General features: G+C 36.2%; 1 non-coding gene across 1 annotated transcript; it reads left to right on the top strand.

Annotated features, from left to right (window-relative positions):
- The first annotated feature begins 14,503 nt into the window (after nucleotides 1–14,503).
- On the top strand, nucleotides 14,504–14,610 carry LOC133312813 (small nucleolar RNA R71). The gene has a single exon (XR_009751736.1). It is a non-coding gene; the product is annotated as a small nucleolar RNA R71 (small nucleolar RNA).
- Nucleotides 14,611–14,900: the final 290 nt, after the last annotated feature.

The raw sequence follows: 14,900 nt of genomic DNA, 5'->3' as shown, positions 1-14,900 counted from the left end.
CAAAATTGAAGTGGTGAAAGTTATATTTGTATATGATGAAAATATAGTAAGAATATGTACAAATACAGATTATATTTTAACACTATTTATAATTGGAAAAAACTACTCTTATACTACATGTGGTAAATTTCTCTTTTACACACCTTTCGATAATTGTGTTATCTTTATTTTTTCTTTTCTTTTTATTTTTCAGGTGGTGGAGCCCACAAATTTATCTCTATAACATGAGATAACTTATTTCCTTTAATATAAGATTAATAAAATCCTTTATAATTTTCATATAAAAGTACAGTAACATAATCCCCCCAAAAAGTACAAACAGTAACTTAAAATAATAAAAAATAATTACTTACCACGCAATTTTATATTTTAAAAACACCAAATATGTTTTTCATCAATAATATTTTTCCCATTACACACGTAATCCAATAATTATTTACTATTCATTCTTGACTGATTAAAATTTTAAATTTTAAAAACTAATAATATTGTTTCGGACTGTTTTACCAAACATATATATATATATATATATATATATATATTTGTTTCGGACTGGATTCTCTTCCCAACAAGCATCAACAAATTGCACTATCGCAAGGTGCAGACACTACCGGTAGACTTGATTGAATACCAATCCTCATCTATGTTTATATAAGCTAAAAGAAAGTTTAAAGGTATGGATGAACCCCTAGTATACCATTTCATAGGAAATGATAATAGCTTGGACATAAGAATGCCATTAAAATTTCCCGAATCATTCGTTGTTGTGCTTAGAACTTTTTACCACCACCACTGTCTGCCAATAATCAGTTTACCTTTCGACCCATAGTGCTCTTGGACAAGACAAATATGTCATATATTAAAGAGAAAGTATTTATCCTTTTAAATGACATAACTTATATCCTTTCACTCTCACAAAAGAGGTGGGATCCACAACTTTATTTTTTTTGTCAACTCTTTCTTCTCCTTTATCTATTTCTTTCTCTCTCTTAAAATGACACAACTTTACATCCTTTAAAATGACACATATTTTCCCTATATTAAATTAATCTTTGATTTTAATTTATAGTGAAGGCAAATTAAATATGTATGATAAACAATCATCTCACTTAATCGTTATTAAATGATGAGCCTCAATGGATTTATATTATATTTTTCTAATGCATCCCCTCATGCAAGAGTTATTTGATTTTGAAGTGTGGATATTGTTATGGACTCATATATGAGACCTATATAGTATTAAGTCTAACAAGGGGCAATAAAAATAAGAATACAATATAATCAAAGTAGAATATCAATTTAAGATATTAATCCTATTACGACACCATCAAACATGGGCTTGTGCTGCTAGAGGAGGCACAAAAGGTCCATAATTCCAATACTTGCAAGTAACCTCTATAAATAAGAGATAAAACCTACAGGTATGATCAATTCTCTCTCTATTTGTCGTTATGCTATCACTGTGCATACACACCACCTCTTTGGCGAAAGCTGTTCTTTACTTTCTTGTGCATAGTGATCAGCTATACTCAAGGGTATCTGATTCATAAATATCTTAGAGAGAACACATAGTACAAGATAAACTCACTAGTCCTTTGAGCTAGACATCTCTGTTAGGAATGTGGCTTCCATATTCAAGAGGGGGGGTGAATTGAGTATTACAAGATTTTCGCAAAAGCTCCCTTCTAGTTTCTAAATAATCTTTTCAAGCAAACTTTGATATATGGAAAGTTAATCAATATATTCAAACAATATATAATATATAATATATAATATATCACAATTATAGAACTTATTCTAGCATATACAAGATATCAAAGAAGTAATTAAAGTGCTACAAATAAAGAGTTTGGAGTTTAGAGAATTGAAAACACAATATATCCTGGTTCGGTCACCACCACTTGTGACCTACGTCCAAACTGAAGCTGCTCGATCAACTCTTTCACTAATGGTCAAGCTTCACAGATTCTTAACAAACCTTTACAATCTTCCAAGACTTCGGGTTCTTGCATACCTTACAATCTCCAAGTTTATGGGTACTTGGAAACCTTACAATTCACTCCAAATTTACTTAGGTATTTGGCCACCTCTCAAACAAAGGTCTCACAACCCTTTCAACTCAAGAATATAAGGAGGGAAATATTTGGAAATGAATATACACTCTCAAAGTGTGGATGTACAACTTGAAGCACTATGGGTATATGGATTTTCAAGATATGAGTTCAAATATATTTTGATCTTTGAAAGATATGAAAGAATATGCAAATGATAGTGTAGAAGCTCTCAAATCATCCTTAATATGTGTAGGAATAGTGATCTTAACGTTTTAGAGTCATAAGGAATGTATTTATAGTGACTTTTCGCAAAACTAATCGTTTATAGCTGTTATAGGCTTTCTGTCGCAGTTGGAATCGATTCCTATACTTAGGGAATCGATTCCATACCTTTCCAAGAAGAGGGAATCGATTTCCACATGGTGGTAATCGATTTTCTATTTGGGGAATTGATTCTCATATGCAGGGAATCGATTCCCAACCTGTTGGAAGGCTGGAAATTTGACAACAATAACATTGTTTCATATTTTAGGCATAACTTGAGATATTCTTGTCAGATTGATGTGATCTTGGTCTTGTTGGAAAGATAAAAGAAATATCTACAACTTCTATGAGAAAACAAGATCCAAATCCATCATCTTGGATACGAAAAGTTGTATGGAAGGAAGTAGTAAAATTATGCAACAAATTTTAAGTTCAAATGTGTTCTAGCTTGCTTCCAACCACTTTTTGTGAAAGATCTTAACTTCATAAATATGTTTTGAAGTTATAAAACAAGTCAAGGATCTTTTTCACGGGTTTTTCAAATTTCTTTCAAGTATATAAAGGTTATGATTATGCAATTCAAAAAACACGTTTACTTTGAGAAAAACTTTGAGCTCATGCAATGCAATCTACCATATACCCTCAATATATTCTAAGTCCTAAAGAAATATTCTAAATATGATTTTAGACTTAGCTTCATGTCTTGTGTCTTGGATCTTTACTTGAGCTTGATGCTTTGACTTGTTGGATATGACAATGCTTGACACTTTGTTAGTTTTGATCATTTTTCACCATGGTTATGAGATTGAGCTTCTCTTAGATGTTGTCCATGGTTTGTTGTCTTTGATCTTGGTGTTGCTCTTCTAATTATTCATTGTTGCTCTTGATCCATTGATCTTGCCATTTTGATATGACATTACTCTTCTGGTGTGGATATATCATACATATTCAATATCCACATATGGTTGATGCTTTTTACTCTTGATCAATGCTCTTATCTTTTTATTGTTGCCATTTTGTTATCATCAAAACATACCTTGTATCTACAATCTCTGTCTTCTGGATAGAATATTGGCGCCGTCTATGGGAAAGATAAATTTTTATTCCCACGGCAAAACAATGGTTCATACAAGGAGTAGCAACCACTAGCCGCCACAATTGAATCTATTGTCAAATCCTGTTTTCGTGGAGGTGGATCAACCTCTTAATAAGCCTGAACATGAATTTGTGCTAGATTATTATACAGTTCATGTAAGTGATGATTTCTCGGATAAAGTCTCCACACCTGCTCCAGTGGGTAATCCTCAGAATCAAATAACATCTTTTCAACCTCAACCTGCAAATCCAGATGCTCGCTTTACACAGACCACTTTCAATGTGATCTTAAGGCAGATGGAAGATATGGAACATCACAGTAATCTTTAAAGGCAGGAAAATATTCGAAGGTTTCAAGAGGTGTAGGAGCATTTTCTACAATTGAGAAATATGCAACTCGTTGGAGGCCAAATTCAAGATGAAGAAGATAGAAGAGGAGAAAGGCAAAGGGAAGTTCATCATGACGAAGATGTTAATGATAATGAAAACTCGGTCAAGGATGCCAATAATCAAGTTCGAGGTAGAGGCAATGAAGCCCGAGGTGAAGCTGATACAGGTCGAATTACGAATGTCGTAGTTTGCGACCAAAATGCTAAAAGAATAAGAAATGTAGAGCTTAACCGGGGTAAAGCTGATCATAATCGGGATATTCAAGTTCTGCAGAACCAGTATAAAGCTGATCATAACCGGGATATTCAGATTCAAGTCTGTGCTGAAACTGGAATGTATGGGAGAAAATATCGATAAGGCGATACAACAACAACCCTTTTACTAATGATATTGTGAATGCACCATTCCTGGAAGAGTTTGATTCGGCACACTTGCCGAAATATGATAGAAGACAGGATCCACAAGTCCATATAGATACTTTTGATACTGATATGTACATACAGGAAATTGATGAACCTATCATTTCCTGGATATTTGCTGCAACTCTAATGGGAGCAACGCATACATGGTTTTCTACTTTGCTAAACTTTGCTACAAGTAAGAAGCATCCAAAGTCTGAGTTTACGCTTGGAAAAATTAGACAGTAGTCAGAGGAGACTCTTCAGAAATATTTGGATCGTTTCAAAGATGTAGCATTACAGGTTCTTGAATTATAGAAAAATGTGCATGAGCATTTGATTATAGCTGGTTTGGATGGTTCATCTCGGTTGACAAAGTCAATATAGAAAGATCCAGTGAAAACACTGGAAGAATTTAAAGCTCGGTCAAAGAAATATTTGGAGCTTGAGCAGATAGAGATAGCAAATGCTATAAGAAAAGATAACTGGTGTCGAAGTCCAAGAAAGAAGAGTCCACCTCCAAAAGAAAAAGAACGTCCTGGAAACAAGAAGCAAGCAAATTTCTGAGGTAGAAACCCTAATGATAGATTTCGGGTTGGAAGGTATGAAAAGTATACCCCTTTAAATACACCTCAATCTCAAATTTGGAGGGAGGTAGCTATGACTGAGATGAAGAAAATAGAGCGGACATGACCGATATTCAACAAAGCTTGGTTAGATCAATCTAGGTATTGTACATTTCACAATGGACCTGGTTATACTACTGATCAGTGTTGAGATCTTAGAGATACAGTTGAAAGGTTCATCTGAGAAGGCAAATTGCGCCAGTATGTGATCAAAACTCAGGGTTGGAAAAATAACAAACGAAAACAAAGAGAGTGTAACAAGAACAAAAGCCAGGTTCCTAAAAAGAAGAATAAAGATGAAAAGGGAAGAAGTGCAGAATCTAATGATGATGAATTTCCTGAAGCTGAGTTTGACTGCAATGTTATCAGTGGATCTCTTGGTTGAAGGGGATATACAATAAGAGCAAGAAGAAAATATCTTAGGGAGGTGCTCCTGGTTAGGACCGACCAAAATTCAAGGAAGATTCCAATAAACCAGAGCTATCTTTGTTATATTTTACTAAAGAGGATTTGGCAAATGTGGTACCATGACACGAAGATGGACTGGTTATCACAGGAACCTTGGTGAATTGTCGGGTTAAGAAAATCTTTATAGATGTTGGCAGCTGTGCTGATATCATTCTTTTGGATGCGTTTAAAAGAATGAATCTTGATGAAAAAGATCTGAAACCATGCAAGACTACCTTGATAGCCTTCAATGGAGAAAATAGCCCTCCAAAAGGATATATAGATCTCAGATTAACTCTAGTAACTAAGGAAGAATTTAAGTCGGAAAGGGTGAGATTCATCGTAGCCGATTTCCCTTATCCATAAAATATAATTTTGGGGAGGCCAACTATTCATAAGTGGGATATACTTGTCTCTACCAAGTATCAGAAACTGAACAAGATGAGTAATAAAAATGAAGTCATCATTATCCAAGGAGATCAAAAAGAGTCACGTGAGTGTAACTTTAAGGCTGTCAAAGATAATGAAGGAGAACATTCATCTCCACCCCGAATTCGTCCAAGGGATAAAGCAGGAAAGAAAGAGATCTCTCGCCACCCAACCAAGCCAGGCAACATGGTTGAATTGGATATGAGAGAAGAAGCTTTGATTCTGGAGAATTAGAATATATTGTCTTAGGCAATGAGCCTGGACAATTTACTAAGATTGGTAAAGTTATTAACTTGAAAATTAAAGCTGGGTTGATAGACTTTTTTAAGAAAAATAAAGATGCTTTTAGAGGGAAATCATTTGAGATACTTGAGATTGATCCCAAGTTTTTCTTTCATGAGTTGTCAATATATCTCGGATCAACCCATGTTATGCAAAAAAAAAAAAAAAACTTGGGCCTGAAAGAAGGCAGGTTTTGGATGAGCATGTAAAAGAGCTTTTGGATGTCGGGTTAATAAGGGAATTCAATACACTACATGTTAGCCAATATGGTTATGGTGAAGAAATCTAGTCGAAAATGGAGAGACTGGACGGATTATACTGATCTCAATAAGGTATGTCCTAAAGATTCATATCTAATGCCAAATATAGATCATCTTGTTGATAATTCATCCAGGTTTGAATTGTTATCTTTCATGGATGCATATTTTGGGTATAATCAAATACCAATGTATCCTGAAGATCAAGAAAAGATGACATTTATCTTTGAGAAGGTAAATTATTGTTATAATGTAATGTCATTTAGTTTGAAAAATTCGAGGGCAACGTATCAGAGGATGATGAATCGAGTATTCGAAGATCAGCTTGGCAGAAATATAGAAGTTTATATAGATCATATGATTGTAAAATCAGTAGATCTTGCAAACCATGTTCAGGATGTGGAGCAAATTTTTCAGAAGTTGTGAGCCCGTCACATTCGTTTGAACCCGATTAAATGTGATTTTGGAGTCCCGGGTCGAAAATTTTTAAAGTTTATGTTAACCCATAAAGAAATTGAAGCAAATCCAGATAAATGCAATGCTATATTAGATATGAAGGCTCCTAAAGTTAAAAAAGAAATTCAGCAGCTAACAGGTAGATTGGCTGCATTGACTAGATTTTTGCCAAAGTCTGCAGAAAATGCTCTCCCATTTTTCAAGTTATTGAAAAAAGAAGCTAAATATGGATGGATTTCGGATTGTGAAGCTGCATTTGAAAAAATTAAAAGATTTTTGGCAGCACCACCGATTCTATCAAAACCAAAATCAGGAGAAATCTTGATTTTATATTTGGTTGTTGGAGAAGAAGCAATAAGCATTGTGCTAGTGAGGGAAACAGATAAAGGCCAAGAGCCGATATATTTTGTTAGCAGGGCTTTTCAGGGTTCTAAATCGAGATATCATAAATTAGAGAAAGTGGCAATTTCCTTACTCACTAATTCATGGAGACTTCGTTCATACTTTCAAGGGCATCAGATTATTGTCAGATCTAATCAACCAATACGACAAGGGTTGCATAAGCCCAATTTAGCCGGACAAATGACTAAATGGGCAATTGAACTCTCCGAATTTGATATTACTTATGAAGCTCGGCATGCCATTAAATCTCAAGCGCTAGTCGACTTCATAATAGAGCTCACTCCATCTAATGGAGGGTGTGGTGATGATGATGACATATGGAAATTTTATGTTGATGGATCATCAAATACTAAAGGGAGTGGAGCTGGAATCATATTGGAAAGCCCATAAGGGTTTCATAAGAACACTCCTTACATTTGAATTTTCCAACATCAAATAATCAAGCAGAATATGAAGCCTTGATAGCTGGGTTAATGCAAGCAAAGGAACATGGAGCCAAGAAAATTAAAGTCTTAAGTGATTCATAGCTTGTCACTTCACAAATTGAAGGGAAATATCAAGCTAAGGGGCCTCTGTTGACGAGATAGTTGAATATAATGAATGAGATTATATCCGAGTTTGATGAAGTTGCAATCACTTATATTCCTCAAGGAGAGAATAGCAGAGCTGGAATTTTGTCTAAGTTGGCAAGTACAAAGAACCTGGGTAATCATAGAACCATAGTTCAACAGAGTATAGCTAAGTCGATTTATATGGTGGTTATTACGTCGTCAGAAGATTGGAGGCGGATAATCATTGCTTATATGGAAAGAGGAATATTGCCAGAAGATTCAAGCGAGGCCAAAAAATTAATCTGAGATGCAGTTATATATATAGTGATAGAAGATCAATTACATAGAAAAGGCTTACATTCTCCAATATTGAAATATTTGAACTTGGAAGAAGCTGAGTATGTATTTAAGCTCAGATATCCCCAACGATTTATACACGAAAAAGGGCATCAGATTTATACTTGCCCCAAGATCACACAAGGCTTTGCCGACATCAGTATTACCAATAGCAATTGGAAAGTTGAAGCTCCCTGGATCATGACTCTTAGGCGGGAACTTCTTTGTAATAATAGCACTACACTCCTTAGTGAGTGTCACCGTTTGGCATTCCTGCAACTTGTGTTTTCTTGACAAAAGGTCCTTCATAAACTTGGCATAATTGGGCATATTAGCCAAGGCTTCGGCAAATGGAAAATTAATGTGAAGTTTTCTGCATATATCTAGGAACCTTTCATAATGTTGCTTCTGAGCATCTTTCTTGAATCTTTCCGGATCAGGTGCCATGGCTCTCATGTACTCAGGTTTCAACTCATGCTTCTCTTTTGCTTTTTCTTTTTCAGCTGGCTTCACCACTTCAGCAGGTTTCTTAATTTCTTTCTCAGGTTTGCCTGTAGGATCCAGCTTCTCTTCAACCTCCGATGATGGCAATACTTTACCACTTCTGGTTGTGTTGACCATACAATCTTCCCTCAAATTAGTAACTGTGTTACTAGGGAAGGTACCTGGAGTTCTATCAGCAATTTTCTTAGCCAGTTGGCCAATCTGATTCTCCAAATTTCTGATAGATGCATTTGTATTTTTGGTATTGGCCCTAGTCTCCTCCATGAAAGCACTAGAATGTTGAGCCATTTGTCCAACTAACCTCCTCAAATTAGAAGGTTCCTTGGTTTGGATTGGTGGAGGCTGCAAGTAGTTGTTTGAATTGAAATCAAGACCTGTGCCTTGAATCTTCGTTGATAATTACTACCTCCAGCAGCAAAATTTTGACCTCTTTGAACATTTTGCTGCTGAGGTCTCTGATAATACCAAATGCCATTCACTTGCATTTGTTGAGGTGAATCCGAAGCCAGCAAAGAAGAACATTCATTAGATTCATGGTTTCCCTGGCAATGTTCACATACAGCAGCAACAGTTTGAGCCTGAACACCAGCAAGCTGCATCTTGTTAAGCTTTGAGGTCAAGTTTGCTATCTGCTGAGATAACAATTTGTTTTCAGCCAGCACCACATCATTACCTTCCAGCTGAAGGATACCTCTCTTAGGCTTGCAGACAACACTTCATTTTAATTCGCAGCCATCCTTTCGATCAACTCAAGAGTCTCATTTGCCACCTGCTGCACCATTCAACACCATCCTCACCTCAGGTTTGCAACCATTGGAGAAGATTCTAACCTGATTACCAGCAGTCAAGTTATAATGAGGACACCTCCTCATTAAATCTTGAACTGGTTCCATGCTGCACACATTGATTCACCCTCAGATTGAGTGAAATTGGTGATATCATTCACCATCTGGTTGTATCTCTCCATCGATTAGTAGCACTGTTCCAAAAACTTGATGTTTCTCGGCAAGTATACCGATCGCACAAGTAATATAATGATAAGAAAAGTTCGTCTCCACAAGGATTGTGATTGTATATCAATTAATAGTCCTTTCAAGAATGGAGGCGTTCAAATTGGTTGTGACAAATATTGTCGATTTGTGTAAAATGAGAACTGAAAATAAAGACTTGTTTTTGAATTTTTATATTGAAGAATAAAAATAAGAATGATGATTGATTTTTGTGAATAAGAGAAAAACATTGTAGTTAGAGTACACTCACCATATGATCTCCACTTCTTACTTTGGATTGATTTACAATATTCATTTATATAATTACTCAGATAAATTATTATCTAAAAACATTAATAGTTAACCCTAAATTCCTTGCAAGGTTAACCCTTTAATCCCAATTGAAACCCCAATTCCTTGCAATGTTTCTCATGGCATTAAGCAATAAACTCAATAATTTAAGCATCTGCAATTACATATACATCTATTCCTAGTATGCATATAAATTGTTATCTTACCCCCTTTCAAGACCAAAACCCCAATATTCCTATCTAGGGTTCTAATCCCCAAACTATCCTCAACTACTAGATTGATCAATTCTAATAAAGAGAATATAATTACGCACAAGGTAAAGATAAAGATAATTTATATAAACGAGCAATTATAAATCAATCCGTCGTAACAAGGGTTCACATAGGGTTTGTTACCCTAACTACAATAAAAATAAACTAGCCAACCAAAATCATGGCTAAATATTCAACATAGCCTTTATAAATGAAACGGGGAAGAATGGAAGAACAATGAACTTTATCTGAGCACCACCGTCGTCTCTGGTCTTCGGAATAGGATTCGTTTTCTGCTTCTGTCACGAGGGTCTTATTTATAATCCTCGCTTCTTTCTTCCAAAATTACCCTTCAGAAAACACGGTGTATCTTTCACGCAAACCGGCACCAATTGGCGCCGCGCTTCTGTCTGAATGGAAAAGTCAGACCAAATTCCTCGTAACTTGGCGCCATCTTTATTCCTTCCAAAAAAAGGTGGCGCTACTGCCAAATGTTGAATTTTTTGAAGAAATTGGCGCCAGTTAGCACCATATTGATGCCACTAGGCACCACTCAAAAAGTTTCGCTGCAAAATCCGGAAACTGGCGCGGGTTCGTGCCAGTGTGGTGCCGGTCCGCGCCATGTTGCTGGAATTTGTACTGTGCTACACCTGTGCGGACTCGCGTCAACAGGCTTTTTATAATTTTCACTTCTTTTTCCTGTAAAAACACAACCAATAGGTGAGAAATATCATTAACATAGAAGAATCAATATAATAAGCAAATATGTATTTAAATTGCTCTTTTATTACTTAATTCTTATAATTTCTAGCTTGGAAAACCACATTTGCCAGAAGCACATCAAACCATTCCCAAATTTAAACGTTGTTGTTCCCAGCAATGTACAAGACTCAATCCAGGACATATTCAATTAATCTAACATAACAATCCATAGACATTCTCAGACACAATATGCCATGCATGCCTGACCCAATATCATAAACTCCCAACAATGTCATCAGCTTCTTAAAGATACAAGTCTACATTGTTTACCCCTCACACAGATAAATAATGTTCACTCAAGACTCAGTGTTTAAGGGTATCATAAGCACTAAATCAATCACAGATATAATACTACCATAGACTTGATCATATTCTAAAAAATTCTTAAAAATGAAGAATCAAACACATATATCAATTGGTCAAAAGGACTTCACAGGTTGTAACTTGGTCAAGTTAAAGGGTAGGAATATATGGATAGTAGCTAAACAACAATGAGATTGAAAAACTAATATTCTTTTACTTTAGCACATTCAACTCAATGGTTTTTCTCCACTAAGATTCCCACAAAATTTCGGGAATTAATTGCTTTCAGCCACCTTTATTTACGTTCATTCTTTTTTTTCTTGCTTTTTCCTTTTTCTCCCTTTGTTTTAAGGGCACAGATGAAATTTACCTTCCCTAATTACTTGACCTTTGTGGAGCTTACCTCAATTTCTTTGTTTTATTTTCAACACATCAGTAATTCAATTTCAATTAAGGTAAGTCACTTGGATATAAGCTAAACCATCAATCAGGCCACATGTCATTTATCAACAAAATAAGTTCAGGCTCAAGGGGGGCTAGCAATGGAAAAATTCATACAGGTGGGCTATTTTGGCCATATGCTATCAAGAACAAAATGCCTTTATCACTTCAATCAATGCATGCATTACAGAGAAACAAATCAAGTTCTAGAGTGTTACAACAGTGAGGTCTCTCAACAAAAAAAAATAATTTCAGTGTCTAGGCTCGAACCTCACAACTATGGTATCAATATAGACTCAGGAAAATTGACCTCAGACATTATCAGAATTTCACAACATCAGTTCAGACAAACGAGCAATCATGCAATCCAATTATACCTATGCAATGTTATGCTAGAAAGTCATACAGTATGCTTCCAAGAATTCAGTCAAGCACATTTAAACCTGAGAAATGCTTGAAATACAGATCACTATTTTTTTTTTAAAATACAAAGCACACAAAAATAACTAACAAAATTAACTAAGAAAATTTAAAAGAGTTAGAATATCTCCCCTGATAGAAGAATTGCAGTTCCAAGATGCAAGCCTACCATTCCCAGATTTAGAGAACTATTGTCCTCAGCAATAATTAAACCACAAGAAGGAAGAAAAACCTGCACTATGGAAAAAAGAAACAGTGGCATATATGATAAACTATAATGCGCACATTAAAACATCAGAGAGAGATATACCAACACAAAGTAACTAAAAATACGAAACAGAAAAATAAACTAATATACAAGATCTCCGTCAGCAAGGAGATATAATCAACCCTCCATGTCATCCCCTTCAGCAGCGTGGGATGACTCAGCAAATGGAGGATCTGGTGGTACTGGATGCCTTGGTGTATGAGACCACCATTCCCAGATTTGGTTCAAACCATGAAGCCATGTTAAGAACTCTTTGAAGTATTGATTTTTCTGAGAGATAGAGTCTTGGTATCTCTTGTCAAAGACTCTTCTTTTTTAGGCCTTCATTTGTCGGTGATCCGCACACATCGTCCAACCAGTATCAAAAAGTTTGACCACCTCCTTTCTCAGTACCTTTTTTCGTATAAGATGACGCCTCCCTTGGGGTTTTCTCCCATGTTTGTCATCATCTTCATCGAGAATTTTGTGGGTACGGGAAGAGGGATCTTTATCTTCCAAATCAGTCTCCTGTTCCTTCAGTGCTTCAATTACCGCCTCCTTATTACCCAAGAAGATATCTTTTAGAGTTTGAGGAAGCTCCTTCAATTCCACTTTTGAGGTACCATCTTCTTTGTCATCATCTGCTTTTTCAAGAACTTCAACCGCTACATTTTTTTCTTCCTTCAAGACTTCAAGACTAAAACAATCGTCTTTGTGAGAAGAATGTTTTATAGAATCAAAGACGTTAATAGTAACGGTCTCATCATTCATTCTTAGCTCGAGCTTCCCGTTTTCAACATCAATCATTGCACGAGATGTAGCTAAGAAAGGTCTACCCATAAGAAGAGACATTTCATTTTCTGCCTTCATATCAAGCACCACAAAATCAGCAGGAAAGATGAACTTGTCCACCTTCACAAGAACATCTTCAATTATTCCACTAGGCTTCCTTAAAGATCTATCAGCAAGTTGAAGAGAAACCATAGTGGGTTTTAGTTCTGTAATCCCTAAGGATTTGCAAACAGAAAGAGGCATCAAATTAATGCTAGCCCCAAGATCACATAATGCCCTGCTGATTTTTGTGTTACCAATTTCAATAGGAATGTTCAAGCTTCCAGGATCACGATGCTTAGGAGGACATTTCCTTGTAATGATAGCACTGCACTCCTCAGTAAGTGCTACAGTTTGGCACTCTTGTAACTTGTGCTTCCTTGATAAAAGATACTTCATGAATTTAGCATAATTTGGCATATTGACCAAAGCTTCTGCAAATGGAATATTAACATGAAGCTTTTTGAAAATATTCAAGAACCTTTCATAATGCTTCTTTTGAATGTCCTGTTTGAATCTTTCAGTATACGGTGCCATAGCCCTCACATATTCGGGACTCAATTCATGCTTCTTCTTTTCCACTGGCTTCAGTACTTCAGCAGGTTTTTCAATTTCTTTTTCTTTTTCTGGCTATCCTACAGTGTCTAACTTTTCTTTAACCTCATGAGATGGAAGTATTTTTCCACTTCTAATTGTGATGGCCATACAATCTTCCTTCGGATTGGTGACTGTGTTACTAGGGAAAGTGCCTGGAGTTCTATTAGCAACTTGCTTAGCCAGCTGGCCAATTTGATTCTCCAAATTCCTGATAGAAGCACTCATGTTTTTAGTATTGGCCCGAGTCTCTTCCATGAAGGCATTGGAGTGTTGATCCATTTGCCCAACTAACCTCTCCAAATCAGAAGGTTCCTTGTTTTGGATTGGTGGAGGCTGCATATAATTGTTAGAACTATAATCAAGACCACCTCCTTGACCTCTCCTTTGAAAATTGCTACTTCCAGAAGGAAAATTCTGATTCCTCGGAATGTTTCGTGGCAGAGATCTTTGATCATACCAAACACCATTCACCTGTACTTGTTGAGGAGAGTCAGAAGATAGTAAAGATGGGCATTCATTGGATTCATGATCACCCTTGCAGTACTCACAAACAACTGAAGCAGCTTGAGCTTGGACACTAGAGAGCTGCATCTTATCAAGCCTTGATGTCAAAGTCGCCATCTGCTGTGATAACAATTTATTTTCAGCCAATACTGCATCATTGTTGTCTAGGTGAAGAATGCCTCTCTTAGGCTTAGATGACAACCCTTCATTTTCATTGGCAGCCATTCTTTCAATCAACTCAAGAGTCTCATTTGCTCTCATTGATTTAATGCTACCACCTACTGCACCATTCAGAACCATCCGAATTTCAGTTTTGCAACCGTTGAAGAAGATTTGGACCTGATCATCATTAGTCATGGGGTAATGAGGACATCTCCTCATTAGATCTTTGAATCGGTTCCAGGCTGCACACATAGTTTCACCCTCAGCTTGAGTGAAATTGGTGATATCATTCACCATCTGATTGTATCTTTCCATCGAGAAGAACTCCGCAAAGAACTTGTTTGAGAAATTCTCCCATGAGGGAATACTTCTTGCAGGCTGCCTCTCCAACCAATTCAAAGTTTTTCCTTTAAGAGCAAAAGGAAACATTCTCAGCCGGACTACATCATTGGACACTTGAGGATGTTTAGTCGAGTAACAGATCATCAGGAATCTGTTTATGAACCTATGAGGGTCTTCATCATCCTCTCCACCAAACTGAGCTCTCTCCACCAGTCGAATATTATCAAACTTGAGCTCCCAATTATTGT

Source organism: Gastrolobium bilobum, unplaced genomic scaffold (assembly GCF_033153095.1).
Source record: "Gastrolobium bilobum isolate Gb01-03AN ecotype WA unplaced genomic scaffold, APGP_CSIRO_Gbil_v1 utg21122, whole genome shotgun sequence".
NCBI lineage: Eukaryota > Viridiplantae > Streptophyta > Magnoliopsida > Fabales > Fabaceae > Gastrolobium > Gastrolobium bilobum.
Note: the sequence above shows the minus strand (reverse complement) of the source record. Positions and strands in the feature narration are given on the sequence as shown.